Below are 25,830 nucleotides of genomic sequence, written 5' to 3'. Positions count from 1 at the left end.
TGAGACTCCATTCTTCTCAAACAAAAAACTGGGCTTATTTAGGTACACATGTGTTCTTAAAGTACATACTTACTATACATTTTTCTTCACTTCTGCATTCATAAAGAACCAAGTTAAGTGTTCACACACTTTCTTCAAATATACACATTTTTAAGCATGTGAATTTCCTTGCATATATTACTAAGAAGAGAAGGGTGTAAAGATTTTAATACTTAACATTTCCTTCCAGAGACAGGAAATCGAGAAATAGACAATAATGATAGCCATGTGCTGTCAAGTCAATTCTGACTCATGACTATCTGAATTAAGAATTTCTCAGAGTACATATTGGATGAATTCTTTTTTAAAAACATCTGGATTCATATCAATTTCTTTCCTATTCCTAGAGGAGATTCCAAAGGACTTCATAGTGGTCTAGTTATGGCTCTGGTAACACCAGACTCAAAGGACCAGTATTCCAAATTTGTGTAATACAGCTTGTTTGTATTTTGGCAATCTTTCCTCCTTCCACTTCATGATATACTTGAATTCTGATGTACTTACATCTCAGGCTTCTCATAATTTCTCTTTTCTTAGAACAATGCAACAGAGACAGTAGTTTCTGCCCAGTCCTTTGCTCGGATGGACAACACATTCTTTGTGACCAGCTGAAGCAATCCAAAGAACACTTGCTGAAATTTGTGGGACAAGTATAAGAAGTAGTCCCTCAGGAATTATAAAATATGAAAAATTTCAAGACATTAGGCATGTGAAAGCCTGTCTGTTTCATTTTATTTGTATTTCTTTGAATCCCACAGCATTATTTTCCCCTTTAAGTTTGGTATACAGTTGTGAGACTCCATTCTTCTCAAACAAAAAACTGGGCTTATTTAGGTACACATGTGTTCTTAAAGTACATACTTACTATACATTTTTCTTCACTTCTGCATTCATAAAGAACCAAGTTAAGTGTTCACACACTTTCTTCAAATATACACATTTTTAAGCATGTGAATTTCCTTGCATATATTACTAAGAAGAGAAGGGTGTAAAGATTTTAATACTTAACATTTCCTTCCAGAGACAGGAAATCGAGAAATAGACAATAATGATAGCCATGTGCTGTCAAGTCAATTCTGACTCATGACTATCTGAATTAAGAATTTCTCAGAGTACATATTGGATGAATTCTTTTTTAAAAACATCTGGATTCATATCAATTTCTTTCCTATTCCTAGAGGAGATTCCAAAGGACTTCATAGTGGTCTAGCCAAATCCTGAATAGTACAGAGATCTTCTATACCTTCTACTTGCAGATTTCGACATCCAAACTTTTCCAGGAGGACTTAGAGATCAGCACATTACTGAAACCACCAAACCACCTTAGAAACAGCTGATTTAAACTAAATTTAGAAACTAAGCATAGTCAGGCCTGGTTAGCGCTTGGATAAGATACCGTCGGGAAAGACCAAGGTGTTATAGGAAAGGCTAGGAGAGAGTGATGCATGAAAGCCTGGAAGAGTTATGGCTCTGGTAACACCAGACTCAAAGGACCAGTATTCCAAATTTGTGTAATACAGCTTGTTTGTATTTTGGCAATCTTTCCTCCTTCCACTTCATGATATACTTGAATTCTGATGTACTTACATCTCAGGCTTCTCATAATTTCTCTTTTCTTAGAACAATGCAACAGAGACAGTAGTTTCTGCCCAGTCCTTTGCTCGGATGGACAACACATTCTTTGTGACCAGCTGAAGCAATCCAAAGAACACTTGCTGAAATTTGTGGGACAAGTATAAGAAGTAAGTCTCTGAAGATGCTCCCATAATTTACTGTTAATTTACTGTTAAACTAGTTGAGAGTATTTATAGATTACTTGGGATAAGAAATACAGCAGATCAGGTGGAAAAGAAGAAGATTGTAGCCCAGATCAGAAATGTTATACAAATTGATGGAATGCGTATAAATGCCAGTATAACATCACTTTATTATATACAGTCGTTATCTTCATGTGTGTTTATTATAACATCAGAAGGAACATATGTACATGTACGTGTGAAGCTTTTACATACAGGCTTTTTAGAATAGAACAGGAGGGCATATTCTCTTTTTTGTAAGGAAAATCACAATCTTAATCTTAAAACTAGAGATGGGCACAAACCGGAAAACTTGTAGCTTGTGATGGTTTGTGATTCATGGCTACTCACAAACCACAAACTATGAACTATCATGACACACACACACACACCAAAAAATGAACCAGATCACAGCTCAGTTTTTGGGGTTGTGCTAACTTCCATGCCAGGCCTGCTGCCTCTCAGGATGGTGGCAGCAGAGACTTCAAGACAAGGGGGGGAGGGGATGGATAGGCATCCCCTATCGCTGAAGCAAAACAAGGCACCAAACATTTTGTTTTGTTTCAGTAAAATGGGATCCCTGAACAGAACCATGAACCAGCCCAGTTCAAAGATCAGTTCATGCCCAGCTCTACTTAGAAGTGCAGAGCTGGAAGGGACCCTGAGGATCATGGAGACCAGCCCCTCTCTGTCAAGCAGGCATAGTGGGCAATCAATCTCCCAACCTCTGGCTCCACGGGCAAATACCTAAACCACTAAGCTATCTTTGGACCTCCAGTGTGGTTTGTGGTTATAATTTACATGCATGTATATCTACATTTTCTTTCTGTATGTGTGCACATGCTTTGTTGCTCAGGGTCACTTTGCATGACATTTAGAAGCCTACCTGCGTGATAGAAAATCTTCAAGATCAGATTTCAAGCCAATTTGAAAATATATATATATAATGGATTGGGCTGGCTGCTTTATTGTTACTCTGTTTCCAGGCACATATGTCTCACATTGTTTTGTTCAGGTCCCAGAGTCACTGCCATCCCAGAAAACTCAGTCTTTTGTCAGGATCTGCCCAAGACCTTTTCCTGTTTTCCTCCTGCTTCCTTTTTTGAGGGGTCGCATAAGGATTCTGCTGTTCCTACTTCTTTCAGTTCAAGGGTATGGCAAGAGGAATGAGGGTGGTGACTAGTGCATGGAGAGAAGGACGAGACAGGTTTCTTGAGTTGCATAACTTCTCAGTAATTCAGTAACAACATTAAAAGGATCTGATAAATCCCTTTTTTCATCAGAGGATTGCTGTTGGCTGCAATCCACGGAAGCTTATACCAAATAAAACATTTCAGATTTTAAAATGCCAGAAGATGTGTTGTTATTTTAACATAAAAAAGAACCTTGCTGAACAATTTGGAATATATTTCTTTTCAATATACAGATTCATAGCAGTTTTTATGTGCTAGAAATTATTCCAGTTCCCACTTTGTGTCTGATCAGTCACTAATCTGGTCTCCACCCCAAATATAAATCAACCAACCACTTGGTGCTAAAAAGAGAATATAAAAATATAGCAAAATAGCACAGGAAAGCTTGGAGTGCACACAAGTCAAATTTAGTGAAATAACAGTGATCTATTAAATAAAAATGCATTTTGTTGATTTGTCTTGATGGACACAATGAACAGAACTTCTGAGCTTATACACAGGGATCCAGAAGACAAAACTTTGATAGCTGTGCAATGAAATCCACATTGATGCACAGAGACAGAAAGATTATTCTACATATCACGATACAAATGAGAAGAACAAGAAAGACTTATCTAATATTTTGTCAGACCCAATGGCATAACAATTACTATACATTTTGCAGGGTAAATAGCTTCTTGTATCCATTAAGGCTTTTGGTCCCAGGAGATCAATCAATCAGCCCTTCAGTTTATGCAGTAGATTGCCACTGATCACTGCTACTTCATTTAAGCATCCCTTAATTATAAACTCAATTAACAGTTAAGTACAGTCCCAGTAGATTTTTCTTTACAACCTTCACTAATTTAATATGGTTTGGGCCTGTCTACAGTCCAGCCAATACAGGCCTCTACTATTAAGCTTATCTCCAAAACACAATTCTACATGGCCTGCTGCTCTGAAGCACATTCTAGAATTTTGTTGTTGTTTTGAAAGCATCTCCTCAATAATTATTTAAAAAATTCTGCCAGGGAATCACCGAGAGTTACAATCAAAAAGCGACAAGCCACAAGTATGTATTCCCTGCACCTTTGTGCTTGGTATGTTGTCCTTTGTCATCATGACCCCATTTCACATGGCTGGGAGTGTGAAGTGCACAATTCTAGCTTTACCTATCTTCCTGAAGGATAACCACAGGGGATCACTCTATGCTGTAGATAGCCCATCATTAGAAGCGGAAATCATGTTCATTTTTCAGAGGTGTATTTAGGTAGACCTGTGAAACTATGGGTGTGACCACATGGGGAAACAGATTGCAACTGGGACCATTGGTGGAGTGGACATAGCCTCGTGGCGCAGTGGTTAAACTGCTACACTGCAGCCAAAACTATGCTCACAACCTGGGGTTCAATTCCAGGCAGCCGGCTCAAGGTTGACTCAGCCTTCTATCCTTCCGAGGTCGGTAAAATGAGTACCCAGCTCGCTGGGGGGGGGGGCAATGTGTAGCCTGCATAATTAACTTGTAAACCACCCAGAGAAGGCTTGAACCGCTATGAGGCAGTACATAAGCAGCATGGGGAAATGTGTTCCAGCTTGACCCCGCATCTGTGCCCAGTTTGAAGTTTTTGGTCCAGCTGCAAGGCTTTTATTTGGGGGGCTGGACTGAAGCAATTTTGTGGCTGACAGAAGGGTTGCTTTGAGAAGATCACTCTTAAAGCAACTCTCTTTCCAGTGTGACAAGGCGCACACCTTGGCAGTCATCTGATCACACCCTGAGCAATCAAACACAGGAAACAAAGGTCTTGTTTAGGTCCAGAAGCCTAATTACAAAAGAAAAGAAGCTAATTTGTAAATGACAGGCGCTGTGAAAAACAATCTGCTGTTATAATCATGTGTCTTTCAGTCTTGAGGAACCCCGTCTTCCAATGATCTGTAATGTATAGTTTGGCTTTCACTTGTCAAATAGGATTAATAGTAGTGAAAGGAGTGGAGGTGGTGGACCAAGGTAAGGAACTGTATTGTCTTCTCTAACACACACACACCCTTACAAGTTAGTGTTTTTTTCCCCTTGTAAACTGGAGACCCAATCAGTTGGCTCTCAAGGAGGATTGACTAAGGTGTCAAGCATGTTAAATAGCGATGGTCAAGTCCCTGGACCAGGTACACCCAAAAGTACCTTATGAACACACTTTGGGCAGGGTGGTAAAGTTATGCAGCCACAGTTGAAGATGTTGATCCCCACCAAGGAGAAATTCAAGAAGGATCTGCATATTCTAGTTGCTACTCAAGAGAGAATTGAAATTGGCCTATCCTGATGGCTGTAACATGGGGAGAAAGGTCAGTTTGACATGAATGTTTCAAGGGGTATTCTTGCTCTCAGCACCCTATGCTGTCCATGTGTATATGGTCCTGTGGCAGCCTCTTGCTTCCCTTTTGTCTCACTGGTTCTATAGAGGATTTGTCTGCTTCAGTGGTGTTTCCCAATACATAGGCATATTGATTGTTAGTAGACTGTGCACTTGTTTGATGAAAGTATGTGCTCTTTATTATTCCCATATTATTTAATGAACTATTTCTACAGTGAGAATTAGAGATTGGCATGGACCAAATCATGAACCAGAAAAATTGATGAATCAAGCTGGTTTGTGATTTGGCTCACAACCCAGTTCAATGATCCTGTTTAGAAGAAGTAAAACAAAGCACCGAACTTCCCCTCCCTCCCCCGATGCTGAGTTTTGCTTTGGCAAAACAGATGCCTGCCCACCCCTTCCCACTGCCCCTGCCACCTTCCTACCTGGTTCTGCCACCACCACCATCAGAGACAGCAGGCTGGCTTCCCTTCCAGAAGCCAGGCCTGCTGCCTCTGCGTATATGCCTGCCTCACAACTGATCATCTGTTCGGGGTCAGGCTCATGCACAAAGGCAGAGCCCAGGCTCTTTAAAGGGAAGCTCGCTGCACCACCGCCATCTTCCTAGGTGCCCAGTTGCCATACACAGAGGCAGTGAACTGCTCCCCTTCAAGAAGCCCAAGCGCTGCCTCTGTGCATGGCACCCAGGCACCTGAATACCTGAATACCTAGGGAAGCAAGGATTGCAGTGGCATGACTATGGCAGCACAGCAGGAGTAGGTATGCCCCTCTCCCCCCGAGATAATCCAAAAAATGAAGCATGCACCAGTTCATTTTTACACTTGGCTTGTGGCCATCACAAACCACCATTTTCCAGATCCATGCCCATGTCTAGGAAGAATTGATTATTTGCACGTACAGTCCAACTTCACTCCCTGGAGCTCACATGAGCCTCAGTAGTTCCCAAGGTAACTCAGTCAGTTTCACAGATGAGGGGGATTTGAACCCAGGTCTTTCTAGTTCTAACACAATAGTCTATCCACCACACTGTTTATAACTTTTGTGTGCAATATTTGTTAATTGTTTATTTCTCCTACTTAGGTCTTGAAATGGAAATTTATCACCATCCTATATAAAAGTATTTATCTTATCCAGCAATTTTCACATTGTTTGCTTTTTAAATTGTGGTTACACATGTTCTGCTATGCCATAGTTAATCATTTTGTGCTTGATTTGGAACGGAAAGCATGATATAAGTATTCACATGAAATGATTTCTTAAAACATCAACAAAGGCTTTGCTGTCTAGGACCTCCCACTTTGTGTATTAGTTAATTATTTCAGAAGTAAGATTAATACTTTGAGGTACCTTCTGGACTTGCATTTTGTTATGTGAGCACCAAAAGTTAACAAAAAATGTTCCCTGATGAATATTTCAAGTGAACAGGGAAAAGAAGCTTTTACTAAACTAGACATTAAATAAATATGAGTCAACAATTACATGCATATTTTACTGAGGCTGTGTCCCAAAGAATGTGTGTTATAAAACCCCAAAAAGTATCATTAAAAGTTTGCCGTCTTCCTGTGCCATAGCCAGGGACATGGTGGCGCTGCGGGCTAAACCGCAGAAGCCTGTGCTCCAGGGTCAGTTGTAAGATTGAATCCACACAACGGAGTGAGCTCCCGTCGCTTGTCCCAGCTCCCGCCAACCTAGCGGTTCAAAAGCATGCAAATGCAAGTAGATAAATAGGGACTACCTTGGTGGGAAGGTAACAGCGTTCCGTGTCTAAATCGCACTGGCCATGTGACCACGGAAGATTGTCTCCGGACAAACGCTGGCTCTATGGCTTGGGAACGGGGATGAGCACCGCCCCCTAGAGTCAAACACGACTGGACCAAAATTGTCAAGGGGAACCTTTACCTTTACCTGTGCCATATAAAATAATTTAGCCTGTGAAAGAGGCACATGTCAAGGCAGGAGGAGGAAGGAGGTGGCCTTAGATATTCATGCCCCTGAAATGATTCATATTCACATTTCCAAAGAAGGCTGAGCAACAATGTCTTAATTTACCATTACTCCTGGCACCCCTAGCAGGCTGTCCATTCTCTCTCCCCATACTCCCTAAAGGGCCTGATGGACACTGTGACGCTGGAGTCCAGGAGGTCAGAGACATGGGCAAGGAAGTCCTAAGTGAAGGAGAAGAGAGGGGAAATGATACACTCTACCTAGGCAAGGAGTTGGATTCTGGGTCTTATGGGCAGGAGTCAGGGATAAAGGAGAAAGACAGGAGACATATACTCAGACAACATGATGGGATTAAAAAGGAACAAACTGGGAGACGTGGAAGAGAAGCTGGATCCTATCTTCTGTGTTCCTGGGGTTGTGGACTACTGATTGGTGCAGAGCAGGTGTCCTTATGAAGGACAGTGGTCTGGATAAGGACCCTGTTGCCAAGGGGAGAGAATGTAATGGAGACGTTCCCACCTTCAGCCTGCTGGCATCACCATCTCTGCCCATGGAGACCTCAAGAACCAGCAGGCCCCCGGCCCAAGCTCCACCCAAATAAGGCATTGGAGGCACTCGCACCCAAAGAAGCTCTAGAGGTGGCACCAGGAAGGGGCAGAGACCTCCACCCATTTGTGTGCCGCTAGCCATACCAGCATTTTCAGAAGGGTGTAGGGTGGCTGGGACTGAGCTGAACATGTGACATCACCACCAGACTCTAGGCAGCCCAACCCCAGTGACAGAAATTTGGGGTTGGGAAGAAACTGGACTTGGTGGGACACTAGTTGAAGTAACTCAGTCCCCCACATGACTAACAGAATGAGGAATTACTGGCACCCTTTGTGTCCTTGCACCTTGTTCCCCTACAATAATAAAGTCAAGTTCAAGTTGCTCTGGGGGTTTGTAGTTTATGGAGACTATAACCGAGGAGGGACTCCCTGCCACCCCTACTTTGGGTGGGGCAGCAGTGCTCACACCATCAAAATGAGAACTATTACATTGTGTCATTTGAGAACATAATGATTATACATGAGGAAAGAAGAAGAAAATTCAAAAAAAGCAGGATTAGAGCTTAGTGTTATCTTATTTTTCTGTAGAATTAGACAACATTAATGTGGATATGTGGCTCCAATACTTTGGCCATCTCATGAGAAGAGAAGACTCCTTGGAAAAGACCTTGATGTTAGGAAAGTGTGAAGGCAGGAGGAGAAGGGGATGACAGAGGATGAGATGGTTGGACAGAGTCATCGAAGCTAGCAGAATGAATTTGACACAACTGTGGGAGGCAGTGGAAGATAGGAGGGCCTGGCGTGCTCTGGTCCATGGGGTCACGAAGAGTTGGACACGACTAAACGACTAAACAAAATGAATGTGGATATGAAAATGAATTAAATTATGGCATTTTTCTATATTATTATGCAATCATCAATCAAAATGGAGAATGCAGCTAATAAAGCAGAATACAAATCATAGAATAGTGAAGTTGGAAGGTGCCTATAAGGCAGTTAAGTCCAACTCCCTGCTGGATGCAAAAAATACAAATCAAAGAAATGTAATGGTGGCAATGAAAGAACGGACCAGGATTTTCAAGTGTAAAGCTGTATTACTAGAAATCTAGGACAGGATTGTCCATACTATGGTATTTTCAATTACATTTTATCAGTGTGAAACCCAGACAATGAAGAAAGCTGACAAGGGGGCAAAATTATTTGTTCCGAAAGAGGTATTGAAAGAGAATTTTAGAGTTATCTCATGGTTTGCAAGAAGAACAAATAAGTTTAAGAACAAATGTTTAGAATTCTTTCCAAAGTCCATTTGATACAATTAATCACAAAAGACACAATCCAAAAACAAAATATCTCCCCCCCCAACATCAACAATATTTAAATGTTTGGTTGGATTGCCTATTTGATTCTCAAAAGTTGGTTCTTAAAGCATCCATTTTAAACTTTTACCTCTTCACATCTAAACTTTATTTCAGAATCGGAAAGATCACCTAGAAAAGGCAGGGCTCAGATTTATGTATTTATTTAAGAAATGAACTCATAGCTTTACTGATTACTTCGGGGCTGCCAGATTACCATCATTTTATCCACATGAATAATTCTGCTGCAATGGGTTAATGAGTTTCTGCGTCCTTGCCAGTGGTCTAGAAAAACACAGGAAAATGCCCTCTGGTTCCCTCTAGTGGCTAGGTTTCATATTGCACATTGAAAATAGAAATGCACAGAAGCAGCAAAACAAATATGTTTTTAGCGTATAGGACTGATAAGAGAAATGCCAAAAATAATCATGCCACAATGCTTTTAAATGCCGTTATAAATTAAAAAGGTAAAGGTAAAGGTTCCCCTTGACAATTTTTGTCCAGTTGTGTTCGACTCTAGGGGGCGGCGCTCATCCCATTTCCAAGCCATAGAGCCAGTGTTTGTCCGAAGACAATCTTTCCGTGGTCACATGGAGAGTGCGACTTAGACACAGAACGCTGTTACCTTCCCACCGAGGTGGTCCCTATTTATCTACACGCATTTACATGCTTTCAACCACTAGGTTGGCAGGAGCTGGGACAAGTGACGGGCACTCACTCCGTCGCGTGGATTCGATCTTACAACTGCTTGGTCTTCTGACCCTGCAGCACAGGCTTCTGCGGTTTAGCCCACCGTGCCACCACTTCCCCTTTATAAATTAACTTTTGAGCTAATCAAATGCTACCATGTGAGTCAGGCACCTTTGAGGACATCGGAGCCATGAGTTTGCCATTCCAGATCTAGAGTCCTCATTCACCATGCACTCCAAAAGGTGATGCCCCTTTGGCTCAGTTTTCTGCCATTTTCATTCTGGAAGAATGCATCCTAATTTAAATGGCATGCAATGGTAGCTTTTACAGTCAGTGAGCACATGGCTTTCCAGGGCAGGCTGCCATGCCAGAAAAGAGCTGCCTCTGGCATTGTCTGGGAGATGGACTTTCTGGTGTGCAGAGCCCCAGACTCCTGTTCCACAGACCAGTGATATACCACTGACATAATTAAACAAGGTGAGGTGTGGCTGTAGTTAGGTGGTGGCCATTTCTTTCATTTTTCTTGAATGATACTGCTGTGATAGCAAGGTAGTGGATCTCCCTCTCCCTCTCTCTCCCTCCCCCATCCTCTTTCTCTCTCTGTGTGTGTATGTACATACAGTCCAGTATTCATCAGCCTCTCTGTACAGGATTAACTGGCTGAACGTTGTTCTTGAGATAAGTTGATTGATAAAAGTGAGTTGCAGCACTCTTTTAAAAACTTGAAGAATTGAAAGTGGATTTTTTTAAAAAAAAAACAGAGGATGGGGTTGCAAAGAATAGAGCAGGCTGACAGTCTTGTCTCCCAAATACAAAGCTGTCATCTGGAGGCAGCTAATTGGGTACAGGGAGTTCTTTCCTTGTGCTTTGTAGATGAGGCATGCACAGCTTCTCACTAAGGATATTTCCAGAATTCTCCTCTGAAGATGCTTTTAAAAAGAATGATGTCAGAGTCCATCCACCCCCACCACCCATGCACACAATAGAGAACAGTGCTTTCTAGAAAGGGGAGATGCCAGGGCTTACCCTGAGCTGGGAAATCACCAAACTCACCGAAACTGTTTATCCTAGTTCCTAACACATGAATTTTACTTTCTGGAACTACAACTCTCAGAATCCTCCAGGGTTTGGAATTCCACCCTTACCCCAAAATACAGACTGGCATGCAGCAGATCACAAGCTGTCTGATGTGCATCAGCACTAACACCACAGATAACTAAGCCATCATTTTTTACTGCCTGATGCTGAGCTGAGGGTACCATTTGGGTTTCACTTGCTTCCAGTGCTGGGTCAAAAGCCTTAAATTTCAGCATTGATGGAACTCTCAGTGTCAGATTTGATGTTACAGTCCACACATCTTTGGAAAAAGAAAATATGTTCATTTTTCAACCACAGAATCCTTTCCCTGCCTCTGTGTCTCAGCAATCAGAATACAAACTAAGCCAGCATTTAACTCTTGACAACCAATCAGAAAACAAAGGAAGCTGGTTTGCCAGCAGAGGGAGATAAGAAAAAGTTATGGGACCAAGATCAAATGGCTTTCAACAGTTTGCCCTTTCTTACAGCAAGACCGCAATGTCTACCTGGCTTTTGACTCACTGTCAGCTCCAATGCCATTTCTCTGGTTACAGTTCCCAGACACTTAAAGGAAGCTCTGAAGACTTTTCCCCCTCAGTGAACAGACTATATGGGAAGTGGTTGTACCAAACAGTAGAATTGTCATTGAGTTCTTAAGCCGCGAACAAAAATAACTGTTGCAGTTGTTGTTGTTTAGTCATGTCCGACTCTTCGTGACCCCATGGACCAGAGCACGCCAGGCCCTCCTGTCTTCCACTGCTTCCCGGAGGTCTGTCAATTTCATGTTGGTTGCTTTGCAGACACTGTCCAGCCATCTCATCCTCAGTCATCCCCTTCATGAGAAGAGTCTTCTCTTCTCATGAGATGGCCAAAGTACTGGAGCCTCAGCTTCAGGATCTGTCCTTCCAGTGAGCACTCAGGGTTGATTTCCTTTAGAACTGATAGGTTTGTTCTCCTTGCAGTCCAGGGGATTCTCAAGAGCCTCCTCCAGCACCAGAATTCAAAGGCATCATTTCTTCGGTGGTCTGCTTTCTTTATGGTCCAGCTCTCACTTCCATACATCACGACAGGAAAAACCATAGCTTTGACTATTCGGACTTTTGTTGGCAAGGTGATGTCTCTGCTTTTTAAGATGCTGTCAAGATTTGTCATCGCTTTCCTTCCAAGAAGCTGTTGCAGTAAAACAAGCTAATCTATAGTAGTTTCTGATTCTTTTCCATAATGATGGTTTGTCTTGATGTTGCTTTCCTGACTGAAGATCTTCCTTGGTTAGTTTCCATGACAACTGCATTCCTTTAGAAAGATGCTTTTATTGCACTGTATATTCAGGACAAGGACATGTTTCACTGAAACCTAGGGAAACACAACAACTTGCCACAGAGACCCGCTAACCAGCATTCCTATGTGTCTCCTCATGATAGGAACCTGTTTATGGCTTTGACAATAAGTTCCATCAAAGCATTCAGACTGCTCATTCCACTGCTGAAGAAATGAAGTAATGGGTTCACTGAACAGCGGTGCAGAACTTTCCCCCAAACAAGGAGGAGAACAAGAGAACCTACAAATCTCTAATGTACAGTCCTGATGCCGTTTGTAAAGAACTGCTATCCATCAACTTTATCTATTTCCCTTGCCTTTTCCACTGTACAAAGGTCTGCACAATTACATAAGATGCTGTAGTTGTTCAAGCAAAGCTGCATTTTGTAATGTTGTCATCCTGCCTTAAAACAGACTTGAAGCTTTGTGACTGTTCAGTTTGGTAAAGCCGCTGCATCAGTCACTACCCAAATGTAGTTGTTGATACTTTAATTGCTTTTTTCCAGTGGCTATAAAGCAATGTTTATCTCAGCTTATTGCATTTGGTCTACCTCCCAAATTATGGGATCAACTGTACTCTGTAGCTGTATAACACAATCCTTTGTCTTTATATAATGAAGAGAGGAGGCCACTCGGCCAGTTCTAAAAATCAAGGAATTGTAAAGTACAGTGGTGCCTCGCATTACGATGTTAATTCGTTCCAGCGAAATAGCTGTAGAATGAAAACGTCATAATGCAAAATTTAAAAGCCCATAGAAACGAATTAAAACCCATCGCAAAGCGAAATTCCCCCATAGGAAACATCATTTTGTGATCGCTTTTGCGATCGCAAAACCTTCAACGTAAAGCGATTTCGTCGTAAAATGGAGCGCTCGTAATCCGAGGCACCATTGTACATTGTACAAATATTGGCCACAATCCAAAGGCAGTGTTTTCCACTCTGCCAGCACAGTTTCTCCCAGAAGCGCAGACCACCGAGCAAGTGTGATCTGCATCTATTCCACAAAGAAGTAAAAGAAAAAACACCTTAACTGTTTTCAAAGACTTCTGTTGTGGCTTCATGTCCTTTTGGCAGCCACTTCTTATATGCTTGGGGCATTTATTTGAAAGCCACCTCGGGGCTCCTAAAAGAAATAAGGATGGGGCTGTATGTGTTTTCTGTGCTCTGTTGCTACATGGCTGTTGCTGCATGACTAGAATCTAGAAGCCACCCTGACCAAACAGTAGTAATTAAAACACAAAACAGTCAAACTTTGTTTTCAAAGCTTGAACTCATTGTAAGCAATGTGGCTGATTAGCTGTCAAAATACAATTTTTATTAGAATTATATCACTTTCAACGTTTTATTTAAGTATGCCAACTGTCCCCTTCACCTTTATATCACACCACTCAACTCCCATTTGCTCCCTCTCTCCCTCTCTCTCTCTCTCTCTCACACACACAGCCCTACACAAAAGCAACAACCTCTTCCATTTATCTAATGGCCACTCCACTCTTCATCTTCCTTCCAAAGCATCTGGAGGACTGAAATAGGTTGAGCCTAGAAGAAGGCAGACACCAGCATTGCCCATCACAAATGGATATTTCAGCAACAAGAACAAAAACCAGCGTGTCTAAGGAAGTGGATTGTTCATGCTGAAATAAATATGCTAGTCTCAAAGGAGTCCAAATACTTCCATTTTGTTTTTGTTAACAAACTAATAGCTGTCATATGATGGCAGAAAGATCTGCCGGAGGGAGGTCCCAAAGTTTTTACTTGTAGTACCAGTGTGAAAGAACACATGTGTAATCTAAGGTAGCTTAACGGAAGCTTTCTGCTAAAGGCAGGTGAGATGAGTGAGTTTTGAATATGTCTTGAAGGAAGCTGGCAATCTCCCCACCAGTTCTGCAGCACTAACAAATTGTTGCTCACCTAGTCAAACAAATTTCCAAGTCTTCTTTTAAGCAGGAAAAGTTCCCCACTTAGAGGTATGACATTACAAATCCAGACACCACCTCCCTATTTTCCTGTAACAGAAGTTCAGCATCTAGCAAAATGCAAAATCTGAGCAATGAAGTTTTACAGGTTATTTAGTGGTACTTCTTGTGTTGTACATAATGGGGTAAATTATCCCACTAGAATACATGACATGTTGTTGTTTATAGTCTAAGATAGGGCCAACTGCATATTTAGAAATAGCTCAATGAGTTTATATAGGTTGGGAGTTAAATTCCCCCCTCTGCCTCCTGGGAGAACAGCCAGCCTGTGTAGCCTTGGGCAAGCTGTGTAATCCAAGAATGCTCCTGGAAAAAGGCAGCGGTAAACTACTTCCATGTTCTCCATACCTAGAAAACCCTGGAAAGGGCTGCCATAAGTCAAATGTGACTTGAGCACATGTAATTGTTATTAGCACCAGCTCCTTACACTGGCAGTCAGGATAAGATTTATTTCTACCCTGACCTCAATGTGACAGTTAAAATAGGATGGAACAGGAGGGGGAGCTCTCACTGCATCATCCAAGAAAACAAGAGTACAAAAATCCATTTGTCAACATTACGCTTTTGTGACAACAAAATTATTTTTCCTTTTCAAAAGAGTATGTGTCCTTATTATATTTAAATGTGTTTAATTTATTTAGCTTTTATATATATAGTTTCCACTGCTTAAGAAAACTGCAACGTAAACTGTTAGAGAGAAAAAAAAAGGCAGGATGTTCAAGCGTTAGTGATAACTCTTTTGCCTAACCAAAGACAGACACGAGCCATGAGCAGTCAAGGGATTTTTCTGGAAAGAAATCTTACATAACAGAGTCACATTTCCGAGGGAGCAACATTCTGCTGATTTAAGGCTAGTTTGGAAAGAATGCATCCATCATCCAAGGTTGGCCTTAAAATTTTGACAACCCTATTACTGAAACTGTTAACAAAACCCTCAGTTCTTTGAGATTTAAAAGGGGGGGGGGGAATGATCCTCCGTAATGACCGGTATTCCTTCTAAGCTGCTTGGGTGTGCAGCCATGCACTGCTGCATCGGTTTCATGCCCCTGCAGCCAGTTCTGGTCATGCCCAGAACCACAGCCCAGCACTGATGGAAAATTAAAGGGAATGCTGGTATTGCCTATCCTCATCAGGAATTATAGGCCATTCTTCTTTATAATGGATGATGTTTCTGTATTGTGAATTGTTGTTGTTGTTGTTGTTTAGCCGTTAAGTTGTGTCTGACTCTTCATAATCCTATGGACCAGCGCACTCCAGGCCCTCCTGTCTTCCAGTGCCTCCCGGAGTTGGGTTAAATTCATGTTGGTAGCTTCAATGACACTGTCCAACCATCTCATCCTCTGTTGTCCCCTTCTCCTCTTGCCTTCACACTTTCCCAACATCAGGGTCTTTTCCAGGGAGAGTTCTTTTCTCATGAGATGTATTAAAGTATTAAAGCCTCAGCTTCAGGATATGTCTTTCCAGTGAGCACTCAGGGTTGATTTCCTTCAGAATGGATAGGTTTGTTCTCTTTGCAGTTCAGGGGACTCTCAAGAGTCTCCTCCAGCACCACAATTCAAAAGTATCAATTCTTTGGCAGTCAGGCTTCTTTATGGTCCAGCTCTCACTTCCATACATTGCTACTGGAAAAACTATGTGGACCTTTGTTGGCAAGTTGATGTCTCTGCTTTTTAAGATGCTGTCGAGGTTTGTTATTGCTTTCCTCCCAAGAAGCATTGTGAATAGTAGGAACACATTTAACTGTTATTGTAGCTGCCTGGTGATTAATCTAGTCAGCATTATTAGAGGAATAATAACATGCTGATGAGATGTCAGCATCATTACGGGCAGGATTCAAAGACCCATAGGATCCTTTCCACCTCTGCAGTTCTATAATCCATCTCAAGAAATGTTTCAGCCACTATCTTATTGCCTCAGTATGAACAGCAGGGCAAACATGGAAACATTCCTTTCTCACAGGCTGGCTTCCTCCCATAAAACCGGTTGTGTGACCAAATCTTTCAGTCAGTGTGAGAATGGCCCCATGCTTTAGAGCCTGCCCATGAGAGGGCAGGGGTGATTACATGGCTGTCCTTCTGCTCTGTGTTTAGGCAATAGGATAATGGGCTATATTGTTGAGCCACCCTTTTCCAAAACACATAACTGATAAATAACAATTATATTTCTCGTATATTGAAATTATATTGTTGTATATAGTGAAAAAATGAGCATAATCCAGTTGCTTAGTGTAGCAAGTTGCATTGGATAGTTCTGTGGTTTAGGTCTCTGGCTGCAAAGCCAGATGTTGGGAGTTCAATTCCCCGCTATCACTCCTTGACAGGAGCTGGACTTGATGATACATAGGATCCTTTCCAGCTCTGCAGTTCTAAGATTATCATATTATTGTAGATGACGCCCATTGAATTAATGGGTTCTTAGTGAGTCAACTGCTCCATAAATTCCATTGATTAAAACAAGCTTACTTTAACTGTATCTTACTATGCTAAAGCACATCAGAGTAGACACTCTTGAATCAATTGAATTTATGGAGCATTTGACTCTCCAAATCCCCATTGATTGGCCTACTCTAGTGCAATGTGCTGCACTAAGCAACAGGATTTTGGCCAACGCCTAATCTCTGTTTGTCCACTACCCATTTTTAAAAAATAACAATTTAATGGAAACTTTATAGAAATGGAAAGTTTGCATGTGTCTGCAATGTCAACCTCTTTGTTCTTCTTGCCAAGACTGTTCTCCTGATCTCTTAAAATGCAGTCTAAAATGTAAATTCCATGCACACTTGTTTCATCTTCAAATCCAATTCAATGGCTCAGCAGAGGCCCTCTTGTAATACCTCAGTGAGTTGGAGCACCCCGAGTCAAGGGGTGGATGCCCACTATGCCTATAACCAAGTCAAGATCACCAGAGGTGTTGGTAGACCATTTCTGAGTACTCTATACCGGGGGGGGGGGAGAGACCAGGAAGGTGACAGTATCTTTCTTGCTGTTTGATTTCTTGCATCTAAATCCCTTCCCCAGCTCTAATTAGTTCTATGACAGAAATGAATTATTATTGTTGCTGATTATGTTGTTAATTGAGGTAGCTATATGTTAACATAATTCCTATGGAGGAAATATTAGTTGGGGTGAGTGGGTGGGGAGGGCATTTAGATTGTGGAAATATCAGGTCAGAAAAGAGTCAAACACCTTCTGCCAGGCTCTGTTTTCCCTGATCATCCAAGTAGCCACTTGGGGCTGCTAACCATTTGTTGTTGTTTTTTAAAGTAGAAGATCTTGATTCCAAATTACCTAAATCATTCCTAGCTTGGCAGCTACCCAGCAGCTTGAGTAGGAAAAACCGATGTCACCAGAAGACAAACCAAAAGAGAACCTGGAGGGGACGCTCGCTGTATAAACATAAAGACATTTCAGGGGAAAATCATTCTCTCTCCCATCACGGGCAATAGAAGTAAAATGGTCCTTTCGAGATCTTACGACAGCTGCTGATGAGAGTGTTCCATACACTTGCAGCAGATGTAGCCTGCTCAAGCCCAAGATAAGTTTTTTCGAACAAGGTGGAAAATGTGAAATATATTACGAACCAATAAAAAGTGACTGGACAAAAAAGGTCAGATACTCTGGGAGAAGGTAAATCAGAAAGGTGACAGCCTGTGGTGTTATTTTAAGGTCACATCACTGAAAAGTAGAATGCATGGAAAGTCTGAAATATTTCACAAATATGTGCTCTTGAGAGGAGGTGAAGAATCCAGCCACCTATTTCTCTCCCCCCCCCAAATGTTCTATGGGCAGGGCTGTCCATCCATGGATTAGTATTTTAATACAGTTTCTTGGCAAGCAGTATTTTTTTATCTTTCCAAATAGGATTATTTTGCTGCTTTTGACCTTGTTGTTTGTAGCATAGATATCATGTGCACCTGTTGTTTATGACCGTTCCCTCTCAGGCGACAGAAGCAGGCAGTAAAGCAAAACCTCTTCTGAAGAAAAAAATGCTTTCGGGAGGTCCCATTTCTTCCTTTTTTTAGGGTGGGAATAATGTTCCTCTGGCTATACATCATTGTTGGAACACAGTGCTGATGATCACAACCAAAAATCTCACATTGAATATATGGGGTTGGATCCAGACCTAATCTTAGTTAAACTTCCTTGAAATCAGTGAGACTTAATACACTCTGGATCCAGAGTGCAGCTTTTTGTGACCTGTGTGATTTTTTGTTTTTGTTTTTTAACAAACTGAAAGAAGGTGTAACAATTTGCCATTTTGCCACATGTCTACCACACATTTTACAACACAAATGGAGAACTTTTGAATCTCCATGTATTTGAACTGCACATTCCATAGGCTCCTCCTAGCATGACTAGGAGTAAGACATTGTGGGAGTTGTAGTCCAAAGCTTCTGGGGAGAAAAAAGTGTGTCACTCCTGGAAGACTATAAATAGTAACGATTCACATACCATCTCCAAAGAAATACACATACATGAACTCAGCAATTGTTTGAACAAGGTTGTTAATGGTAGGATGGAATTACTATCCCTGCATAGCAGAGGTACATTCAGTCAGTAAGATAGAAGGTTGCGTAAGGTCATTTACGGAGTTCATCGCTGATGTGTGATTTGAAAGTCTTCCCAGCTCTCAAGAGATTAAAACTGACCTGGAAGCCAAGTTACAAAGCTCCCAGCTGGGTTTGGCAGAGAAGATTCAAAGGATAGATGGCTGATTGACTAGTGTAAATACTGTGGCATTTCAGTCAGAAACAAAAAAAAAATCAGCAGTCTTTGTTTTATCACTAGGAATCAGCTTGAAATGGGATTTCAGGAACTAAAGAGTCATCAAAGCCCAAACACTTCACTGTAACCCAGAGTTACAGTGGCCCTAGGACCAGGTTGTCATCCCATTATTGAGCGGGAAAGAGGCTACATTACAAGTCACCCTTCAAAGCAGGGATGTATATTATCTCCAGACAAATGTGTAAATGTGAACTGAATCAGGGAGATTTGTATTTTTCCAGGGTGATGACAGGGCAGAGCAAAGAGCTCACAGGCATTAACAGGGTGGAGTGCTTGGCTCCAGGGGAAGTCCCCATGGATGTAGACTTTCCTGTAAGTGTAATGCCCTTCTTTCAAGGAGAACCAAGGCAGCAGGGGTTGCACCTGAGGTGTGGTTGTGGCTCAAGCACTCCAGCCAACTGACTTGGGCCACTTGAGCTAGCTGACTTATTTCTGTATGGACAACTCTTGCATTACTGCTTTCTGTTATAAATCCTTTGCTGTGGAACTGTGTATGACTTTGAAACAGTTCCTGTTTTGTGTGGGATTCTCCTGGCCTTTGGACCATTCTGTTTTGATGACTTGTTGACTCTTTTTATTTGAGCTCTGGAACTCCATGTCCCGTACACACATACTAAATGGTTAGATTTGTCTTTTCATGGTATCCATGATGATATTTCTGTTTTTCACTTTTCTGTACTGAAACTAAAATACTTAGAAACTCCTTTGAATGGAACCCACAGGGATTCTTGTGCTTCTGAACAACATTCCTTAGTACCTTTTTGTCAGAAACAAGACATTTTGTAGCATCTATCAGTGGTGTTTGACATGTTCCCATAGCTTCCTTCTGAGCCATCTGCCCAGTTCTTCAATGGTTCTAGATCTTTGGAAGAAGAATCTTAGAAGATGATGCCAAGGGATTGTTGTTTGATATCTCTGCCAGTGGCTACGGTTTCCTACAGGGTCCCACCTAGGCCCTTCTGATTCTAATTTTTAATGTGATATTAAGAAAACAGCTCATGCAATTGATGCTACCAATAGGCTGGTAACAGCTAAATATACCACATTTCTCCCTCAAATAGCAGGAAGCCGGGGCTAAAGCATCCCTGAGAGTGGCCTTCCAATCTCCTTTTAAAAAAAACTCCAATTCCATTAGCACATCTGTCCTTTTGTGACAGGACTTCTCCAGTTCCATCCCTGGGTATTCCAAATTGAAAATTAAGCCAGCATTTATACCCAGAGCAAAACACCTGAGAATCAAAGATGATGAAGTGAGGAAAAGCACAACCATGATGAAAGGATGTCTTTCATTATTTAAGGGAGCACTATGTATAAAGACATGTTACACATATTCTCTCGTTTCACCCTGGAAGCTAAAACATTCTGGATCAGTGTTTATTTTACCAAGGCCAGTGTAATGTTCTTATATTAAACTCTTATATTTCTGCTACAGTTCAGCATACGGACAACATATGATTTTCCAGAAACAATGCAATCTAATGTACACTTAAATAGGAGCCTGATCTTTCATTGCCCTTTCTGACTGACGTCTTCTTCACATATATAGGAAAGTGGCTTTCAGATAGACACAGAGAAATCAATATATTAGTCAACTGCAAAAGTTGTTGCTGTAACTGAGATGAGGGAATAGGATGGCATGCGCCTCTCGACCTTGCATTAAAGTGATAAGTCTAAAAATAAAAAGTAGGACAGTTCACAGTCGCAAATTTTACAATGTCCAATTTACAATAATAAGTGTGATAGTTAAATGACTTCCATCCTACAGAGGGAATCTCGTTGGCTGCATAGTTGTCGTTCATTCCTGAGAAGATGTAGAGACAAGCAGTTGGCTTACAGAATGGAAATGTGCTGGCAGAGCCCTGGGTCTCCAGATTAGTCATATAAATTCTTTCTTGTCTCTTTCCTGTGTGAAAGAACAAGAAACGTAAGATTTTTTTCTCTCCTCACTTGTGAAAAAGCAAGGATTTTAAAAACAAACAAACAAAACTTGATGAGTTTTGTGAGAATCCTTTTTAGTGGAAGGCTGCAGGAAAAGAGGCCGATCAAATGCAAGATGAGTTGACTGCCTAACGGAATCCACAAGCTTGAGTTTGCAAGAGCTGAGCAATTCGAAACAAGATGTTTTGGAGATCTTTCATTCATAGGATCACCTTGCGTTGAAGGCGACCTGACAGCATATAGCTACAACAAAGTGCACCAGTGTGCTGCCATTATGTAAGAAGTAAGCACTTCTATTTCTTGTCACATGTCAGATCATTTATATTCAATTAAAAAAATGCAACCATTGACTTCTTAATTATTAGCCACAGACCACTGGATTTATGCCATTGGGCAAAAATAGTAGGATTCTTGCTATTATCTCTAAACTGGGTGACTGAACAGTAAAATGCCAAGTGAGGTTCCATGTAAACTGTTGTACATTTTTAAGAGACTCTACTGCAACTTCAAGATGTGTTGAAATTTCTATTTGATTAACAATTTAAAACACTTTGCCCATATTTCAGCAGTACCAAAGTACCCTGTATTAATTATCAGGAAACAGTTAAAAGAGGGGAGATACCTGCTCAGCAATGCTGTGAGTGAGAAGGATCTTGGAATCATTGTATATCAGACACTCCATATGAGCCAACAGTGTGATATAACTACAAAAAAGGGAAATGCTATTTTAGTCTTCAAATCTTGCAAGGTTCTAGTTCCCCTCTATTCAGCACTGGTCAGGCCCCATCTTGAGTACTGTGTCCAATTCTGGAGTCTGCACTTCAAGAAGAAAGCTAACAAACTGGAACAAGTTCAGAGGAGGGCAACAAGGATGATCCAAGCCTTATGTGGAAAGACTGAAAGAACTGGGCATGTTTTGCCTAAAAATACTTGAAAGGCTGTCATACTGAGGAGAAGTAGGATCTGTTCTCAACCATCCCAGAGTGCAGGACATGCAACAATGGACTCAAATTACAGGAAGCCAGATTTTGGTTGAATATCAGGATAACTTCCTAACTGTTAGAACAGTAGCACAATGGAACCAGTTACCTCGAGAGGTGGTGAGTGCTCCAACACTGGAGGCATTCAAGAGAAATTTAGACAACCACCTGGCAGATATCCTTTGATTGCTGGGAGTTGGACTCGATGGCCCGACAGGTCTCTTCCAACTTCACTATTCTCTGATTCTACGCTTTAAAAATCATTCTCCATATTCGATAACACTTATGGCAAAACTAAACAAGGAGAACACAAATTGTTTTTGAGCAAAATTCTGTATTAATGCAAACATTAAAGATGTTGGATGGAGGGATGGGAAAGGGGATCCACAATTATCTCACAGGACTTAGCCAAATGGAAAATTGCCTCATGATGTCTCTAAGCAGTCAGGTATCTGCCTTGACCCTGTCACTTCAAAGGCTCTTTCTTCTCTGGTGGTAATGCATTTATTCTGCAAAAGTAGGATTTTTCTCCTCTACAGCTCAGAGAAATTTGTAATACTGCAATCCTATGCATATAGGAAATATGTCTCATAATGTTCAGTATATCATACTGTCAAGAATGGATGCATAGGATTGCAATCTGTATCACGATATCTTAGCTTCATGTAGTAAGTGGACAACCAGTTTCCCAAATATGTCACAGCTCATTGTTCTGCTATGTTTACTTGTTTTTCCCCCCTAAGACAGACTCTCATGGAATGTTCAGTTCTGATGTTTTGGATATGTGTGTCTTAACACCATCACTCACTCACTGTTTTTTCCCTAAACACTGCAGTGTTTTTTTTAAAAGAAAATGTTTTGTATGAATGTCTTTCATAACCATCTGAATTCTACTAATGTCAGTAATATTAAGGCCATACCATTAGAGCTATGTTGAACACTCAAGTACACTATTTTGTTATGCTTAAAACTTTGGTTCTCCTCCCCCCCAAATTGCTGGGTTATTGTGAGTGGATTTTTTTTTTAAACAAATGAACCTTTATCTTTCTTGGAAGCTACTTTTCAAGGTTCTCTATGCTAAAATACAGGATATAAAGAACTGCAATAAATAATAAAGGTGACTCAAAAACATCAGTAACTAACTAACTAACTAACTAACTAACTAACTAAATAAATAAATAAATAAATAAATAAATAAATAAATAAATAAACAAATAAATGAATAGAATCTGTTTATAAGACCATTTATCCTTGTCCTTACTCTCAGACCACTATTCATACACATCACCTTAGCCAAACAAAGTAACAGCTTGTCAATATTATTAGACTGTAATTTACTCTAAAGTTCATCTTCACAAATCAAGACAAATGTGGTGCAGGGATCAATAAAAGCAGTATAAAGATGCTGCTTAGGTTCCTTGGTATCTTCACCACGTTACAGAGAACAGAGGACTTGACTGAGAATTCTTCTTCCTGACTGGAAATCTGTTTGATCTGCAGCAATTATCTGATTATGCAGTCCAATGGTTGATCTAGCAAAAGCCTAATGCATTAAATAGTTCATTCTATTCTCCTGTACCCTTGTCTCAATATGAGAATGAGAAGACTCTTTGCCCACCTACCCTGGAATACAGACGTGAGACCAAGATTATGGATTAAACACGGGCCACACTTGATTGAACAAACAATATTGGCAATCCTTTGGCAAAGGGGGTCCTGCTATAGTGCAGAATCAGGTTTAAGCATGGACGCCCTAACAAACCAACGGGTGAGTCCCTGGCCCCAAGTTCTCACCGTCGTAAAGATAGCGCTAACCCAGCTGGCCTAAATTTGACCACCCCTGGATCTCAAGCCACCCTCTCCTTGTTGACTGTTGGTTCGGGTGTGGCCCCAGTGCATCTCCCGCCCCCAAGCACTGTAATTGCATGATCTGCAATGCTTGGAGTTCAGATGAGTTATACCTTACCTGAGATAGCTATGGGACTCACAAAAAACCTGTTTTATTCACACTACCCACCCGATTCCACCTCAAAATTAGCCTCAAAATTAGATTCCACTTCAAAATTAGCCTCACACCCTTTCCAGTGTGGGATAGGTGCAGTGTGGTCCCTTTCCAGTGTGGGACCTATGCAGCCATCCGTGCGCAATCACCTATTTAAGAATTCACTACCAATTATTTATGATATCTATTATCCAGTGCAATACTGGAATATCAATTTACAATAAATGCCTATTTATTAAATCCTAAATTATTTATTGCATTTAATTATACTAGTTAAATTGTGAAGAAATCAATATTCCTCTGTGTTTATTTGTAATGATTAACTAATTAATTAAAATGCTACCAAAATTTATTTATCAATGATCAAATCACAGTAGTTAGTTCCGTCCAGAATATGAATTAGGTAAAGCTTCCCCTTGACATTTGGTCCAGTCGCGTCCAATTCTAGGGCACGGGGCTCATCCCTGTTTCCAAGCCACAGAGCCAGCGTTTGTCCATAGACAGTTTCCGTGGTCACATGGCCAGCGCGACTAGACACGGAACGCCATTATGAATTAATTACTGCCAATTAAATTTAATTACTATTACAATTTTATTAATAATCAATAATTCAATCATCTAACTAGCCAATATATTATTTATTTGTTATTTATTCAGTTATAGATATTCCAATATTAGTACACTAACTTATTAATAATTTACAATACCTAAGCAATCAAAACTAATTAAACCAACACTGTCAAGTAATTAAATAATACTTATTTATTTTATTTGATTGATTGATTGATTTTTTTAAAAAATATAAGCCACCAATAACTAAATGCAGCCTAAGGAACACCTATGACTCCCAAATGAAAGAAAATGGCCAACCTCCTAAATGTGCTTAGCCCAACTGCCAAGCACATGGCCCAATTCAAAATTGAGCACCACAAGCCTCCTTTAATTCTACCTAACCAAGCAATGAGTGTGGGGTGGGGGTGGGGGGAAGTGCCAAAACAACTAAATTACCTATATGCCCCTCCACAAACTGCAGTAATAAGGCGCCCAGCCACGAACTTTTTTTATGTGCAAATTGATACCAAAATAAGCAGTTAAATTTAAGATCAATAAACCTTCTCAGGGTGGCTGGGTAAAGCCCCAAAGAGCCGATCGCACCATGCTGCCGTTCACGTGAGCAGCGCATTCACGCACACCCCTTACACAGTAAATAACAAACAATAAGTAAAGTTACTGAAGTCACCCAACCCAATTAAGAATTAACAAAATAATTATTGAAAGGAAATTCCCAGCAAAACCCAGGGAGGGAGCCGATGCTACCCCCCCATCCAATCTCCATTCAGTGCCGGTCTCAAAGCCAATGACAGCTCAGCTCAAATGAACTGAACAGCTGTACTATTTCTCCCACCATTGCCAGTGAAGGAAGAGGGAGGGGGGGAAACGGCCCTTAAATAACCTGCCACCAGTAACTAAGGAAATGCTGATGTGAGACTTGAGAGGTCTCACGATTTCCGGGGACGGAGGCAAAGATAAGCCATGCCACTGAATCATGGTTTGGTCGTGTCTCCAGCATCCAGTCAGTGAATGTAGCTAACTGAAACACGGAAATTTTTGTGTGTACTGGTGTTGGTTCTAGTGGCGTAGATAATAGTGTTGGATTGGGAGTCAGCAGATATGGATTTAAATCCCTGCTTGGCCATGAAGCTAATTGGCAGACATTGGGCCAATCACCTTCTCTTGGCATAACTTCACAGGGTTGTTGTGGATGGAAGGAGGGGAATCATTTGTTTCACCTTAAGAACATGTGAGGAAAAGGAGGGTGAAAGTGCAACAAATAATTCATTG

This window comes from Pogona vitticeps, chromosome 5 (assembly GCF_051106095.1).
Source record: "Pogona vitticeps strain Pit_001003342236 chromosome 5, PviZW2.1, whole genome shotgun sequence".
Lineage (NCBI taxonomy): Eukaryota > Metazoa > Chordata > Lepidosauria > Squamata > Agamidae > Pogona > Pogona vitticeps.
The sequence above is the reverse complement of the archived record's forward strand: the minus strand, read 5'-3'. Positions refer to the sequence as shown.